The 15,510-nt window shown below is 39.3% G+C and overlaps 1 long non-coding RNA gene across 1 annotated transcript; it reads right to left on the bottom strand.

Moving 5' to 3' along the window:
- Window positions 1-5,141: 5,141 nt before the first annotated feature.
- On the bottom strand, window positions 5,142-9,875 carry LOC107021750. The gene is made up of 2 exons (XR_001457071.2): window positions 7,057-9,875; window positions 5,142-5,458 (listed from the first exon to the last, which is right to left on the bottom strand). It is a non-coding gene; the product is annotated as an uncharacterized LOC107021750 (long non-coding RNA).
- Between the last annotated feature and the right edge of the window lie 5,635 nt (window positions 9,876-15,510).

Raw genomic sequence — 15,510 nt, 5'->3', positions numbered from 1 at the left:
ATAAATTTAGAAGTAAAATAACATAAGAAACATCATTTATCACTTAGAGAAGAATTTCCATAATTTTAACAAAAGGAAGCACTTTACAGTGAACTTGCAAAATATTACAGTGAACTAGCTAGCATTTACAATGAATTTCATTTAACATTAAAGTGACTAAAATGACTCCAAAGTAGTGGACTTCCAAACTATTGTCAATGAAGAAGTAATCATCATTTCTATCGGAGTTTCCCTATCTAATGTCATCCTAAGACTCACTAAGGTAAGACATTAAGGAAGTACACATATGCATTCTTCAATACACACCAAAGTGACTGTAAAGACTACCTCCTTTTTGGCGTACTCACCTCGGCAGAATAAGCACCCACTCAATTGAAATACAAAAAAAGAACACCCAACAACACACCAAGATTCCCTTCCAGATTCCTTCTTAGTGAAATGAGTAGATGGAGTCCCATACCACCAACTACCCTAAGTAGTACATTTTTTTAGATGACTTGGCACCAAGACTCCCCTTTCGGAAGGTCCTACCTAGTGCAATGGATAGATTGCGTCCCATACAACCACCTACCCTAAGTAGTACGTTCCTTTAGGTTACTTAGTTCATTCAATTTAAATAACACTCACCAAGATTCTCTTTTCGGAATGCCTACCTAGTGCAATGGATAAATAGCATCCCGTTCACTGACCTACCCTAAGTACAACACTCTTTTAGAAGACTTAGCACATTCATTTATTTTGTGGGAGTTAGCTTAGGCGAAATAGATATGGGAGATAGACATGGAATCCCTATATTAACCCCTATAGGATGAGGGATCCTCACTTGCCTAGAATGAGGTCATATTCTTAGATTTATATGGCTTGCCTAATAGCTACACCAACGCGTGCACATAGTTGAAGGATAAGGAGATTGCGACTAAGTAACTCATTCTATACTAACGAAGAGTACCCCATCTCAAGAGGTACATTGGAATACAACATCACAACTCACGAAGTGTAACCACCTATTTTTCATATCCTCTCGGGGCTAGTCATAACTTCCCATGGATTCTAAAAATTATAATCTATAGTTTAAGGATAACTAGTGAACACCACATCTCAACTCACGAAGGTCATTCATCCTCCGACCTATCTTAGAAAGCTCTTAGGATGTAGTGAGGTTTCTACTAAAAACATCATTTCAAATCACGAAGAGTGTTCACCCCAAAACATCCCCTTTGGACTTAACTTAGCTTCATTATTCAAGTGTGAGCGTGTGTGTAAATGTGAGGAAACCATGAACATAAGCATCATTTCATTTACATTTAACTTCTATACATTCTCAAACCTTCATTCATCACATCACACACTTTATATGCTTCACAAAAGCATATATACATAATCCTTAGCATACTTCTCATAACAAGCTTCATAAAATAGTTAACACGAATAACTTCATTCAAGCATACATTATAGTCTACTTCACATAATAGCTTCATAAGGCACATTTAACAAGAATAAAATTATTATCATCTTACTTCACATAATAAGCCTTAATAGACTCATTCACAATAAACTAGTAACTTTACATTCATACAATTCAAGTAAACACCGCCACCAAGAAGGTGGACCATACCACTCAAGAGCATTTCGAAATTAAAGCTTAACAACATAACCAACTTACCCTTTTGTCCAAAATTTCATCACCTACAACATTTTACTCAATATTTCATCATAATAGCCCTTTTGGGCAGTATCTAAATAACAATAACAACTATAAGAAACCAAAGCTCAAAGACTACCAATTCATGCTCATTTAACCCATTTCTTAAGACAAAATTTGATAATAAGCTTGAACATGATTTCATTGAATTTTTAACCTTAAAATCATCAACTAACATCTGAAACATCATAATTAAGTCATTCAAAACGTTTTCATGCAAGACCCATACTTAGAGTTGAAGATATAAGAAACTAGGGTGGAAAACTCTTTTTGAAATCTTTTAGAAAGGGGCTCCTTGAATGAAAGAGATTTCAAGGATGGATACCATAACTCCAATTAAATAAACACAAATTATTTTTGATGAAAAAACGACCGCCAACAGCCCTCCTACTTCCTTCTTGACTTCTATCCTCCATGGTGACTTGAGAGAGTCTTCTAAGGAAGAGGGGTTTTGGGTTTTAGGATGAGGAGTCTAAAATTAGGTCTTAGGATTCGAAACACCTTAATATATCTAAATAACCCTAAAAAAAACTTCCTAGGTTCATAAGAGACTTGGGGTGATTTACCAAACACCCCAAGACTTCAAAGGAAAAGACAGCTTTTTGGACAGCTTCCATCGACGATTGCCAACCAACGAACTGTCTGTCCATCAACGGTCCATTGGTGGGTCTCGTATCTTGAGACTTATCTCCATTTGGAGCCTGGACAACAGGACCTTTCAGGTACAATCAACGCCCATGTTCGACAGACCGTTAGTTGACCAACGGACCGTCCCTAGGGTCGTCATTTGGTCACTGTTTTGGCAGCTTGTTGCCAAGAGGTGGGGTCCTCTTCTAGGGCCCCTAGTGGGTCCTAGGTGGGGTCGTACCCTAATGTTAAACGCCTAAACATAGTCGTCTAGGTCTTAGGAATATCTCACACCAAATTCAAGCAAAATGAACACGTAAAACTCACTCAAACACCCCAAGACACACAAGCACTCTCTAAGGCACACTTTGCGAACGTCATGGACTTTCTCGTATGTTTGACCTCAAAACTTAACCAAACTTCACACACTGCCTAATATAACTAATGTTACTCATTTTAATTTAAGATTTACTCGAGAAACACTTCTATACTCTAGTTCACCTTAGTTCGTTTTAGGGTGTTACAATACCGGTCTATTTTCAAGGTCAAACAATCCTGAAGCACGTATACCCCCTGTTTTGACGATTATTGTGTGCTATAGCTTACCATCTTTGTTGGTGATTAGGATTTATGAGGTGAAAAATGCCGAATTAGCGTGGAGATCCTTTAAGACCTCAACTATGCAGCCGGTTGGCCCTCAAGGCCATGCCGGCCAATTCTAAAGATCAAACGAGATCCAAAGCGTTCATACCACCCATTTTAATGATTATCGTGTGCTATAGCTCACTATCTTTGTTGGTGATCAGGATTTACGAGGTCAAAAAGGCCAAAATTTGACGTCGACGTCTGTTAAGCTCTTGCCTATATAGCCGGTTAGCCCTCACAGCCATGCCGGCAAATTTCTAAGGTCAAACGAGTTTCGAAGTGTGCATACCCTCAATTTGATTATTATCGTGTGCTATAGCTCACCATCTTTGAAGGTGATAGGAATTTTTGAGGTCGAAAATGCTGAAATTGGGCGTGGACTTTCATAGAGACCTTAGCTATGTTGTCTCTCATGACCATGCCATCCCATTTTCAAGGTCAAACGAGACATGAAGCGCGTATACCCTACATTTTGACAATGATCGTGTGCAATAGCTCATCATCTTTGTTGGTGATCGGGAATTCTGAGGTCGAAAATGGTGAGAGTCAGCGTGGACATCCGTTACAACCTTATCTATGCAGAGGGTTGTCCCTCACGGCCATGCAAGCCCATTTCCAAGGTCAAACAAGCCCCGAAGTGCGCATAACCCCTGTTTTACGATGATCGTGTGCTGCAACTGACAATCTTTGTTGGTGATCGGGATTTTCGAGGTTAAAAATGCCTAAATTCAATGTGGACATCCGTTAAGACCTTGGCTATGCTGTCTGTTGTCCCTCACGGCAATGATGGCCCATTTTCAAGGTCAAACAAGCGCCGAAGCGTGCATACCCACGTTTTGACGATTATCTTATGATATAGCTCACCGTCGTTGTTGGTGATCGGAATTTCCGAGTTTGAATATGCCAAAATTTGGCGTGGGCGTCCATTAAGACCTTGTGTATGCAGCCGGTTGGCCCTCACGACCATGCCGGCCTTTTTAAAGGTCAAACAAGCCTGAAGCGCGCATACCCCTATTTTGATGATTATCGTGTGCTATTGCTCACCATCATTATTGTTGCTCGTGATTTCCGAGATTGAAAATGCTAAAATTCATCGTGAACGTTTGTTAACACCTTATTGATGCAGCCAGTTGGCCCACACGGCCATGCCAGCCTATTTTAAAGGTCAAACGATCCCCAAAGTGTGCATACCCCCAGTTTGATGATTATCGTGTGCTACAACTCACCATCTTTGTTGGTGATCGGGATTTCCGAGGTTGAAAATGCCAAAACTCAGCGTGGACGTCTGTTAAGACCTTGGATATGCATCCGGTTATCCCTCACTGTCATGCTAGCCCATTTTCAAGGTCAAACGAGCCCAGAAGCGCGCATACCCCCCATTTTGACAATTATCGTGTCCTATAGCTCACCATCTTTGTTGGTAATTGGGATTTCCAAGGTTGAAAATGTGGAAATTCAGCGTACAGGTTTGTTAAGACCTTTGCTACGCCACCAGTTGGCTCTCACGGTTATCCCGACCCATTTTCAATATCAAACGAGCCCCAAAGCTTGCATACCCTCTGTTTTAATGATTATCGTGTGCTATGGTTCACCGTCTACTACAAGAAAATCAGCCTCTAAGGAAGAAAAATCTAGTCCCTAAAAGTTAAAATCTGGTCCCAACTGAGAAATCGAGATCAGAAAAGTCTGGTCCTCACTCGTCCTAGAAAGTGTTGTCGCTATAGGTCATTGAGAAGGATTTCCAAAAACTAGTCCCTGAATGGTTTTTAGACGAAAAAAAACACCGGTCATGAAATACTTTTAGGGACTGGAAATCTAGTCTCAAATGGACTGGCCGTGAAATACTTTTAGGTCGTTATACCTCATTTTGCGACCTTCTGCAACTTAGTCCTAGAAACTCTTTAGAGACGAGTGCAACCTGGACCTAGAATAACGTTAGAGGTCGTTAACAATCTGGTCCTAGAATAGCTCTAGTGACCATAACAAACTGGTCCTAGAGTAGTTTTAGAGATGATCAACAACCTGGTCCTCAATTTCGTTTAAAGGTGAGCATCACTTCTAGTCCTAGCTTATGAGTTAGAGACGAGCAACAATTGTGGTCCTAGATTGACCTTTAGGGACAGTCAATCATTATGGTCTCTAACTAATCACTATTAGCACAAAAATCTAACAAATATCACATTAATTATAACTAAATATCTGGATACAAAAGATTATATAAAAATGGTTGTAAGGCGATAGAAATAAAGAGTGTGATTGATTACAATAAACGTGTGATCATCACATGATGTAAGTTTCAATATTTGCGTAATCAACAAAGCAAACTTAGATCGCATCCAAGTTTTTGCATAACATGCATAGCAATGTGAGAATGAGTTATAAGTCCATCTTCTAAAGTTGTATCTTCATTGAAGAGTGAACAAAAATTGAGCAAAAAAATTAAAGTTTAGTCTGTCATGTGATATCCAGGAACATCTACAAAATCTGCAATAAATAAGAAAATAATCTATTAGAAAAACATTCAGATACTTCAATCAAGAATCCAACATCTATTTTGGAAACCACACCTAAATAACGTTTAGTAACATAGACATAAATGGATAGAAAGATAGCTTAAGAGACGAGCTGGATGAACAACAACTTGGCAGAAAAGTGTAAAAAAAAAAAATAGAAGCTGGCAGCAATATTGTTATGTTGCAGCTGTGCAGGAAGTTTTACGTGAAATAGATATATATTACTACCAACACTTACCAATAAGCCTCTCTAGGAGCACAATATACATGAATTGCATGTCCAAGGGAGAGTTATCACAATGGAAAAACAATATTTGAGGTAAACAAACTTAACGAGTCAAAATTTCCCCTCCCCTTGGAAATTCCTAACAACAAAGATCAAAGAAAATTCAAGGAACCTGAGAATACCAGATACAATGAATTAAAAGCTGCTAGAAGATCATACCATCAATACCCAATAATTGACAACTCTAACAAAGACGGTATCTAACTAACAATGATACTTAAAAAGAAAGGTAACCGTAAAATGCAACATTAATACCAATCAACTATTCATCGATCCGAAACGAAGTTTGTATGTCAATCCCAAACTAAATATGAAGTTAATCCCTCCTTCAACATTCAAAGACTGCACACATGGATACATACCAAAAAATAAAACACGAGAAAGAATAGTACAAGTATCGATGATCCTTGAATTTCTTCCATTTGAGTGGTGTTTCTTCGAAAAATTCGCAATGGATTTTGATAAAATGGGATATTCAAGTTGCATACATGATTTCTTTGTAGTATGTTGCAAGAGGTGCTTCAATAACTGGAAAATTTAAAGATTTTTCACAATATAATTTCCATAACATCTAGAGGGTTGTACTTTCTTTACCATCTCTTGTCCTTGATGGCTAATGGTTATTGATCTAGTTACTCACCACTGGTGTAAAAGGGAGTTTTGCAATTGTCGTGAAGAATTTTACTGCAATAAGTGGAACTTCTACAGTGTCAAGATATTCTATTACAATCTAGTTCATTGTTTTTTAGAAAAGGTTGCTTCAGTCATTGAACATTTACAGTGGAGCTCTCACCTTTTGTTTAAGGATATGTTGATGTGAAGTTGGGCAAATCCTCCATTCCACCAGCACTTTTTCTGCACACTTCATTCCTCTTTCTCTAGTAGGTTACATTGTTTTTGAGTAATTCGACGTAAAAAAATACTCCTTAGTTCGATGGAAAACTGGTGATATCTGATTTGATCTTAAAGAAAGGTTTCTGTCTTATTTTTTGGTAGCATAACTTTTTTGGCAGTGCAAAAAATTTAAAATAAGGTTAAGTTGCAGCAACAGAAAGGATACCTTAAGAGACGATCAGGAAGTACAACAATGAGGGAAAATATGGTAAAATAGAGAAGCTGGCAGCAGTGCACAAAAAAAAGTTTTTTCCGTTATGCAGAAAATGGAAAACATAACCCATCACAATTAGAGAAAGTTGAGTAGTGCAGGTATTCAAAAATAGATCCCATCTCTACATTCACTAACTATAAAGAAATTTTAAAAAATCAGGTATATTGTTACTAACTTGGTAAGTTAAATAGGCAATGATCATTCCATTGAAACGGATGATATAGTAGGTGGGACATGAGATGGTTGAGCAAAGAAGAGTTCTTCAACAATCTCTATAATAGGTAGAGATGGATCTGCTTGAACCATTTCTTCGAGTTAAGCCTCCAAAAGATATCAGAAAAGAGAATGTTACTAAATAGTTGAATTACTTGAATCTTCACACAATACATTAACAAAGAACTAAGAAAATTACAAATCAAAATTTCCCAGGAGAAAAACTTTCTGGAACAAAAAATTACAAATCACAACTATGCAATACTTTATGGAACACAATATATCTCACATGTAGTTAGCCGCTGGAAATACATATAGAATTAAATTCTCATTCCAAATAAATCAATTTTGTTATTTTCCGGTTCATCATGATGCTTCTGCGTTAAACTTGATCAAGTGAAAATTGGATTGCTTAATGAATGGGTAATAGTAATTGAACCAGACGGACGACAAACCTCAACGCCATTACAACATGCAAGCTTTGGCCTTTTGCATCTGGAAGGAGCTAAAGCTATTCTAACATATTGATGTAGAAACTCCAATTTATGAGTCCTCCATTAGATTTAAATTCAACATGAAAAGTGGGACACAATTGGCAATACAAGTGAGAACATACATGTTCGAAGAAAGTGATGTTAGAAAGTCATTTGTAGTGATCACTTGGTTGTAGCAGAAAATAACTTCTCACAGCAAATATAGTAAAATGAGAATGTTGATTCAGCAAGCACCAAGGCTAGTTATAGTTTCAAATAATCAAAAACTTTGCATACTAAATCTGCGAAATTCTAAATCTTGCTCACCCCCTCTCTTGACATATCTTTTTCTACCCTCATTCCCTATCCTCTTTCGAATATATGGCTTAGTTGTAACCATAATGTTTTTAACGCCCATCATGACTTTGTTTCCCCAAGCGATCTCATCTTTCGAGTCTCTGAATATACAACCTTGGCCTCTTCCCAGCCTATACAGCCACCCAATGCTCCTGTGTGTGTCCTTGTTGTACTACTCCTCCCATTCACTCTTTTAAATTGAATATCTATGGAGCCATCGACCTAGACACTACCGTTAGATGTTCTTTAGCTGTTTGGGTATTTTGTTACACCTAACCCATTCATCGCACTAAGGTTGTCCACGCAATACTTTTTGGCCTGTACCATGGACTGTTACTTGCGACATCATTCCACCCCTCTAATAACCCGAAGTATCTCGCTATTTTATCTATCTGGAGAGACCTTTTGGCTGAGTTGCCGGGCACTGAACTTCACCATGTCTATAGGACTACAAATACTATGGCAGATGCACTGGCGAAGCATGGCAAGTCCTTAGCTTACTCTTTAGTTTATGACCTTTCCACCTATGTATCCCCCCCCCCCTTTTGTTCCCTATGTCCCTTGTACTTAAATAAGCATGGTGTCTGTACCATGTTGCAGTTTTATCTTTTCCTACTATTTATTATCCTTCATAACAAATGCCTGTTCTAGCAAAGGCCTACTAGCATAATGAATCTCCCTTTATCCCCATTTCCAAATTCAAGAAACCAAGACAGTTAAAGTTGTGAAGAAAGCTTCATAATGCAAGGGGAATATTTAAAATATGCTTTTGAACGCAGATGTTTAAGGGGTCAGAAGAAAAGACCAAGGAGTGAGATTAAAATTGAAAGGTTGCAAGAGAAGAAACCGGCGAGAAATGGGTTACTGCATTAGAATCTTATAAAGTTGGTTTAGGGGAAATTGAATTCCATGTGAGAGGAGCTAGTAGAAATGATTTGTCGTTAGAGGATTAAAATATATAGAACAAGGTGTATTTGGCCGCAAAAGATCAGCTTGGGTGTAGGTTTTTACAGAGGATATTTGATAAAGGGACCTTTGAAGATGTTTAGATGATATTCAATGGCATCATTCATCATATCTTTGAGTTAATGAAAGTTCCATTTGGGAACTATCTCGTGTAGAAACTACTATCTGTTTGTAATGATGATGCAGTTTGTGCTCATGGTGACTAAAGATCCAGGAGAGATTGTGAAAGAATCTAGGACAACACATGGGTGAAAACAACAAAATTTTACTCAATCTTTTGGAATAACTATATAAATATCACACACACACACATTTTTCTTGCTTAATAAGCTCTATGGAAAAGGTATGGACCTTATAGATACAATATATCTATTTGCAAGTCTCACCTCCCCTACATTAAAAGTTACATGTAACAGGTCTAGTTCTTTTTCGCTCACAAAATATCAACATCAAAGACAGTAAACTAGTGTATGTGGTTAGCAAAATAATTAGACTTTTAAAATAAAATATGCACTCTATACAAAAGATGAATCTTCAGTCACATACAACAGTTAACAAAATCAGGTCACTATTAGAAACTCAACCTAAGAACCTTTCACTGATGGTAAAAAAGAAAACATATCATATTAAGAAACTTTTAAACTATCTAATGATAGAAAATCAAAAGAACAAGAAGAAGAGTAACTTTAATAAAACAATAAAAATATCCATCAATGTAGTTTATGGAATTCAAAACAATAGAAACTTGATTAGAAGAAGAAGCAAACATGTATCGGTCTCACCGAGTTGGAGAGCAACATCTAAACGAGTAAGAACACAGAGCTGCAGTTGGAAGTACTTTGATGTTCAGATTAGGTCGGACGTTGTAGTTGAGAAACAACGATCGATTGAGGAGCTATAGGAAGCTGCGACATTGAGCCGAAGATTTTTTTTTCCTTGTTACGTTTTATCGAAGGGTTTTTCCTTTTTGGCTAAAACAGAAATGGCGCCTAGATTTTGGTGAAAAAAAGTTTTTTTTAATTCTTTAATATTTAATTTTGGCTGGAATGTCGGGAATTCGGGTGCTTAAATTTTTTATTACAATTTGGGACAAATTAATATATTATTTAGAGATCGGATAAGGTATCATCACAATAGAATATACATATAAGGACCGGAATATATTCTCGTCCCAGTACATATATCTTTAGTTACGGAATTCGTAGCTCGTCCCTAAATGTTGGTCTTAAATAAGCATTTTTTCTATAGTAATCTTTTTTTGTTGATCGGGATTTCCAAGGTCGAAAACGACAAAAATTGGAATGGACGTCTCTTAAAACCTTTGTTATGTAGCCGATTAACCCTCACGGCCATGACGACCCATTTTCAAGGTCAAACGAGCCCCGAAGAGCGCAAACCCCCCGTTTTGACGATTATCGTGTGCTACAACTCACCATCTTTGTTGGTAATCAATATTTTTGAGGTCGAATATGCGGAAATTCAGCGTGGACATCCGTTAAGACCTTTGATATGCAGTCGATTGTCCCTTATGGCCATGCCGACCCATTTTCAAGGACGAAATAGCCCCAAAGAGCGCATACCCCCCCCCCCCGTTTTGACGATAATCTTGTGCTATAGATCATCATCATTGTTGGTAATCCGGATTTCTGAGGTAGAAAATGCGGAAATTTGGTCGAACATCCGTTAAGACCTTGGCTGTGCAGCCAGTTGGCCGTCACGGCCACGCCGATCAAATTCAAGGTCAAACAAGCCCAGAAGCCTGCATACCCATCGTTTTGATTATTATCTTATGCTATAGCTCACCATCGTTGTTAGTGATTGGAATTTCAGTGAAGGAAAATGCCAAAATTTGGTGTGAATGTATGTTAAGACCTTGACTATGCAGCCGATTGGACCTCACGGCCATGCCGACTTATTTTTAAGGTCAAACAAGCCTCGAAGCGCGCATACCCCCCNCCCCCCCCCCCGTTTTGATGATTATCCTTTGCTATAGCCCACCATCTTTGTTAGTGATCAGGATTTCTGAGGTCAAAAATGCAAAAATTCGGCATGGATGTCCATGAAGACATTTTCTCTACCTCCGGTTAGCCTTCACGGCCATGCCGTCCCGTTTTTAAGGACGAACAAATCCCAATGCGTGCATACCCCCCATTTTAATGATTATCGTGTGCTATAGCTTACCATCTTTGTTAGTGATCAAGATTTTCGAGATCAAAATGCCAAAATTCGGAGTGTACATCCATTAATACCTTGGCGATGCAGCATGTTGGCCTTCACGACCATTCATGTCCATTTTCAAGGTTAAATGAGCCTCGAAGCGCGTATACCCTCTGTTTTGACGATTATCGCGTGCAATAGCTCACCATCTTTGTTGGCGATCGGGTTTTCCAAGGTTGAAAATGCTGAAATTTGGCGTTGACATCAATAAAGATTTTGGCTATGATCAGGTTGGCCCTCACGGCAATGACATCCCATTTTCAAGGTCAGACGAGCCCCAAAGCGTGCATACCCCCCGTTTTGATGATTATCTTATGCTATCGCTCACGATCGTTGGTTGTGATCAGGATTTTTGGGGTCGAAAATGCCAAAATTTTGCGTGGACGTTTTTTAAGACCTTAGCTATGTAATCGGTTGTCCCTAAGGTCATACCGGCCTTTTTTCAAGGCTAAACGAGCCACGAATCGCGCATACCCCCCATTTTGACGATTATCGTGTTCTATAGCTCACCATCCTTGTTGTTTATGGGGATTTCTGAGATTAAAAATGCTAAATTTCATCGTGGACATCCGTTGAGACCTTGTCTATGCAGCCGGTTGGCCCACACGACCATGTCGTCCCATTTTCAAGGTCAAACCAGCCCCGAACAAGCATACCCCCCATTTTGACGATTATCGTGTGTTATAGCGCACCATCTTTGTTGGTGATCGGGATTTACGAAGTCAAAATGCTTAAATTCGTCTTGGACTATAAAATCGGTTTGACTTCACGACCATGCCGGTCTATTTTAATGGTTAAACAAGCCACGAAGTGCGTATACCCCCATTTTGATGATTATCCCATGTTATTGCTCACCATCTTTGTTAGTGATCGGGATTTCCGAGGTTGAAAAAGCTGAAATTCAGCATCAACCTCCTTTAAGAGCTTGGCTATGCAGCCGATTGGCCATCACGTCTATGGCGGCCCATTTTCAGGGTCAAACGAGCCCAGAAGCAAAATTTCCCCCTGTTTTGACGATTATCGTGTGCTATAGCTCACCATATTTGTTGGTGATTGGGATTTTAGAGGTGGAAAATGTCGAAATTCGGTGTGGACATCTGTTAAGAACTTGACTATGCAGCCGATTAGCCCTCACGGCCATGCCAACTTATTTTCAAGGTCAAACGAGGCCCAAAGCGTGTATACCCCCCATTTTGATGATTATCCTATGCTATAGCTCACCATCTTTGTTAGTGATCAGGATTTTCGAGGTAAGAAATGATAAAATTCTGCGTGGACGTCTGTTAAGACCTTTGCTATTCATCCGGTTGTTCCTCACGTCAATGTTGGCCCATTTTCAAGGTCAAACAAATCCCAAAGCGCGCATATCCCATGTTTGGATAATTATTGTGTGCTATAGCTCAACATCTTTGTTGGTGATCGGGATTTCCGAGGTTGAAAATGTGGAAATTCAGTGGGGACATCCATTAAGACCTTTGCTATGCAGACGGTTGTCCCTAACGTCCATGCCGACCAAATATCAAGGTCAAACGATCCCCGAAGCGCGCATACCCTCCATTTTGATGATTATTATGTGCTATAGCTCACCATCTTTGTTAGTGATCAGGATTTACAATGTCGAAAATGTCAAAAATTGGTGTATAGGTTCGTTATGACCTTGGATATGCCTTCGGTTCTCCCTCACGCCCATGCCAGTCCATTTTAAAGGTCAAATGAGCCCCTAAGAACAAATACCCCCTATTTTAACAATTATCGTGTTCTATAGCTCACCATCTTTGTTGGTGATCGGGATTTCTGAGGTCAAAAAATGTCAAAATTTTGGGTGGACGTCCATTTATACCTTAGTTATGCAGCCAGTTGGCCTTCAAGGCCATGCAGGTTGATTTTCAAGGTCAAAAGAACCTCGAAGCGCGCATACACCCCACATTTTGACGATTATCCAGGCAATAGCTCACCATCTTTGTTGGTGATCAGGATTTCCAAGGTTGAAAATGACGAAATTCGGCATGAACGTCCATTAATACCTCTTCTATGCAGCTAGTTCGCCCTCACGGCTATGCCAGTCCATTTTCAAGGTCAAACGAGCCTCGAAGCGCGCATACCCCCCAATTTGACGATTATTGTATGCTATAGCTGACCATCATTGTTGGTGATTGAGAATTTTAAGGTCAAAAATGTAAAAATTTGATGTGGACGTACCTTACGACCTTGACAATGCATCCGGTTGGCCCTCACGGCCATGCCGACCCTTTTTAAAGGTCAAACGATCACCGAAGCGCGCATACCCTCCGTTTTAAAGATTATCATGTGCTATAGTTCACAATCTTTGTTGGTTATCGGGATTTCCGAGGTTGAAAACACCGAAATTAATTGTGAACGTCCGTTAAGACCTTGAATATTCAGTCGGTTGGCCCACATGGCCATGACGGCCAATTTACAAGGTCAAACAAGCCCTGAAGCACGTATACCCCCCGTTTTGACGGTTATCCTATGCAATAGCACACCATCTTTGTTGGTGATCAGGATTTCTGAGGTCCAAAATTTGACTTGGGCGTCTATTATGACCTTGGATAAGTAGCTGATTGGCCCTCATGGCCATGCCGGCCAATTTTCAAGGTCAAACAAGCCTTGAAGAGTGCATACCCCGTGTTTTGATGATTATCATGTGCTATAACTCACCATCTTTTTTGGTGATCGGGATTTCCAAAGTGAAAAAATCCAAAATTTGGCATCGACTCCGTTAAGAGCTTAGCTATGCAGCCGATTGGCACTCATGACCATGCCGGACCATTTTCAAGGTCAAAATATCCCCGAAGCGTGCATACCCCCCGTTTTGACATTTATCGTGTGCTATAGCTCACCATCTTTGTTCGTAATCGGGATTTCTGAGGTTAAAAATGCCAAAATTCAGATTGGACGTCCGTTAAGACTTTGGATATGCAGCCTTTTGGCCCTCACGGTCATGTCGGCTCATTTTGAAGATCAAACGAGCCCTGAAGCATGCATACCCCCCGTTTTAAATATTATCGTGTGCGATAGCTCATAATTTTTGTTACAGATTGGGATTTCCGAGGTCAAAAAAGCCAAAACTCGGCGTCGACATCCGTTATAACTTTGCTATGAACGCGGCTGGCCCTTACAACCATGCCGGCCCATTCTAGGTCAAACGAGCCCCGAAGCGTGCATACCTGCCGTTTTGACAGTTATCGTGTGCTATAGCTCACCATCTTTATTCTTGATCGTGATTTCTGAGGTCAAAAATGCCGAAATTCAGCATGGACGTCGTTTAATACATTGTCTATGAAGCCGAGTTTAGACCCCAGACGAGACCTGCGTCGTTGACCTCTCAGAGGTCGCAAACAATCCTACTTACGTCACTCTTACTTCCTCTAGGTTAATTTTAGCAGAAAATTTGAAAATTTTTGTTTCTTAACATGCTTAATAAAGATTCTATTACATAGATAATTGTTCACCATCAACCATCTAACATTAAGATCATCAAATGAAAGAAACAGTTTATTATAACGATAAATATGTACTTGCCAAAATGGCACCAATACAATGTATAAAATGAAAGTGGAAAGAAACACTAGTGGGGACATGCTCCACTAGCTAAAGCCTACATCTAAGCTAGATAATAACAGTAAACAGCCTCGAAAGCATAAGGACCTACCAAGTCCGGATGAAAGCTCCACGTCCGAATAGCTGCAACATCAACTGTAGGCTCTAGCGTCCACCTGTGCCTACACCTAAAAATATAGAGTTGTATGGAATTATTACACACTTGTACTAAGTATGGGTATATGCAAGCACACACCAACGACATGCATGAGAAAGGATAGCTCTTTCCTAACAACATGATTATGGAAAGTCAAGTCAGTGGACTTGCAAAATTAAGATTAGGAAAATGAGTGAACTTTCCAAATTTGGATTAGGAAAGTTATGCCATGAGAGTAACATGCATCATCATACTTAACATTTTGCACACAGCACACAACAGCGTACACATAGCACATATCATAATTCATATAACACATAACATTGCTCATATCATTCATTCGTATGCCATGAGACCTTGGATCATGGACTTGACAAGACTTCCCAAAAATGAGGGCTCAACATATGGGACCTAAACTAGTGAGTCTGATTTAGCAAACTCATAGTCTGCTTCATTCATTCATACATACTTCATTTCATTTCATTCATGGGTCAGTGTAAACACCAGCTATACCTAGGATGTAGTTTAAGACTTTCATCGGGTTTGTTGTGCAATGACTAAGAATGACCTAATGTCATTACTTTAATCTAACTCACCTATTGATTATCCTATCCTAACACCTTTGGTATCATTCGTTTCATTATATACATTAATTGAGGCTGACCTTATTCATTCATTGGGAACT

Source organism: Solanum pennellii, chromosome 6, assembly GCF_001406875.1.
Source record: "Solanum pennellii chromosome 6, SPENNV200".
NCBI classification, from domain to species: Eukaryota; Viridiplantae; Streptophyta; class Magnoliopsida; order Solanales; family Solanaceae; genus Solanum; species Solanum pennellii.
The sequence above is the reverse complement of the archived record's forward strand: the minus strand, read 5'-3'. Positions and strand labels throughout refer to the sequence as shown.